This window comes from Vombatus ursinus, unplaced genomic scaffold (assembly GCF_900497805.2).
Source record: "Vombatus ursinus unplaced genomic scaffold, bare-nosed wombat genome assembly UNPS02004054.1, whole genome shotgun sequence".
NCBI classification, from domain to species: domain Eukaryota; kingdom Metazoa; phylum Chordata; class Mammalia; order Diprotodontia; family Vombatidae; genus Vombatus; species Vombatus ursinus.
In genome coordinates, this window is record NW_020943832.1 from 94,380 (window position 1) to 96,999 (window position 2,620).

General features: G+C 53.8%; 1 pseudogene; it reads left to right on the top strand.

Moving 5' to 3' along the window:
* The first annotated feature begins 564 nt into the window (after positions 1-564).
* On the top strand, positions 565-2,251 carry LOC114053231 (annotated as a pseudogene).
* Positions 2,252-2,620: the final 369 nt, after the last annotated feature.

A 2,620-nucleotide genomic window follows, 5' to 3' on the forward strand; every position in this document is an offset into this window, starting at 1 on the left:
GGAGAGGAGAGGAGAGGAGAGGAGAGGAGAGGAGAGGAGAGGAGAGGGGGAAGGGAAGGGACAGGAAGAGAAGGGGTAAAGGAAAGGAAGAGAAGAAAAGGGAGAAGGGAAGGGAAAGGAGAAGGAAGGGAAGAAAAGGGAAGAAAAAAAGGAAAGAGAAAGGAAGGGAGAAGGGAAGGGAAGGGGAAAAGGAAGGAAAAGGAATGACAGTTAGCATTTATATAGTGCTTATTATGTGCCTTGTACCATGCTAAGTGCTTTTTTTACAAATATTATCTCAGAACAAAAAAAAGCAAAATTATCCAAATAATGCTGCTGATGTGTAATTATGGGGATATACTGTAGGAGGAGGAGAAACCTAGAGATGAACTTAGGGAACATTTGTCAGAGAAGGGCCTAAAAGACTACCTAGTCGGCCTCTGGCGGAGCGGCATCGGCGGCGGCATCGGCGGCAAGGCCAGCAGCCGGGCCCGCGGCGGGGGCGGGGTGGGGTTCTCTGGGGCAGGAGGGGGTGACCCTGAACTGGGGCCCGGGCCCGCTTGGCCCCCTCCCGCCTCACTGGGGACAGGGCCTGCCCCGGGTCTCCACTATGCCCCAGGCTTCGGAGCACCGACTGGGCCGGGCCCGTGAACAGCCCATCAGTGTCCAGGCCCGGGTGGGAGCCAAGCTACCCATCGGCTCCAGGGCCAGGAGCAAGGAGCGCCGAAGCCCAGCGCCTGCGCCTAACCCCATGCTAAGGCCACTGCCCCCTCGGCCCGGACCCCCTGAGGAAAGGTTCAAGAAGCTGGAGCTGGGGCGGGGGAGAAACTCAGCCCCTCGCTCTAGGGGCCCTCTCCGGGCTGATCATGGAGTGCCCCTGCCCGGCTCACCACCTCCCACTGTGGCACTGCCTCTACCATCCCGTACTAACCTGGCCCGGTCCAAGTCTGTGAGCAGTGGAGACTTGCGGCCAGTAGGGGCTTTCGGTGGACATCGAGGCTGCGGGCAGCTTGGGGCTGCCTGAGCCGCCTGACTTTCCGGCCTGAGCCCCCAGTGCTGAGACGCAGCACCTCTCTTCGTCCACTTGGTGGCTTCGTTGATAACTATTCAGTCAGACCCCCTCCCACCCATGGCCTTTTTCTCACGTCTGCTGGGTCCCTGGAGTCTGTCCACCGTGATAGCAAGATGGCTCATCACACACTGCTCTTGAGGTCTGGCCATGTTGGTCTCTGGAACCTGGGTAATACGTGCTTCCTGAATGCCGTGTTACAGTGTCTGAGCAGCACAAGGCTACTTCGGGACTTTTGTCTTTGGAGAGACTTTCAGCAAGAGTTGCTTGGTGAGGGCCGGGCCCATCAAGAACTTACTGAAGCCTTTGCAGATGAGCTCTGTGGCACCCTGACTCCTGTGAAGATGTGAACCCTACTCGTTTCCGCACTGTCTTCCAGAAATATGTCCCTTCCTTCTCTGGATACAGCCAGCAGGATGCCCAGGAGTTCCTGAAGCTCCCCATGGAGAGGCTACATCTAGAGATCAACCGGAGGGGCCGCCGTGCCCCACCCATCTTGGCTGATACCCCAGCCCCCTCTCTACCCCGGCGAGGGGGGCCCTCCTTGAACAGCCTGAGCTGAATGATGATGAGCAAGCCAATCTAATGTGGAAACTATACTTGGGTCGAGAGGACAGCAAAATCGTGGACCTGTTTGTTGGCCAGTTGAAAAGTTGCCTCAGGTGCCAGGCCTGTGGGTATCGCTCCATGACCTTTGAGGTTTTTTGCGACCTGTCCCTCCCTAACCCTAAGAAAGGGTTTGCTGTCACCAAGGAGGAAGAATTGGAGTCAGAAAATGCCCCTGTCTGTGACAGATGTCGGCAGAGAACGAGGAGCACCAAAAAGCTGACTATTCAGAGGTTCCCCCGGATCCTTGTGCTCCACCTGAATCGTTTTTCTGCATCTCGAGGCTCTATTAAAAAAAAAAAAAAAAAAAAAAAAAAAAAAGTTCTGTTGGAGTTGACTTCCCCCTGCAGCGACTGAGCCTAGGGGACTTTGCCAGTGATAAAGCTGGGAGTCCTGTGTACCAGCTGTATGCCCTTTGCAACCACTCTGGCAGTGTCCACTGTGGTCACCTCAAAGCCCTATGCTGAGGCCAGACTGGGTGGCATGTCTACATTGACTCTCTACACTGTCTCCCCTGTCAGTGAAAACCAGGTGGCCTCTAGTGAGGGCTACATGCTGTTCTACCAGTTGATGCAGGAGCCAGCGAAGTACCTGTGATAAACTCCAAGTCCCAGGACCTGTGAAGCCCTCTTGATGCCCATAAATCCCAGACCTCCCATTTACCTCAGAGACGTCTATTTTTGTGTCTTTTTAATCTGGGAGGGGCTGTCTCCCCTGTTTTGTTTTTTTTTATTAAAACAAAAACAACCCCTTCACACCTGGAAGCTTCCCTGGCTTACCAGACCCATGTACAGAGCTGCTCAACCTCTTGCCCATGTACAGCCCACATTCCCACTGCAGTCTCACTTTTTTGTGAACAAATTTAATAGAAAAAATACCTAGTCAAATTCTCTTATTCTATTCAGATAAAGAAACTGAGGCATAAGAAGTGAAGTGACATCAGAAGCCACAGATTAGTAGTTGAGC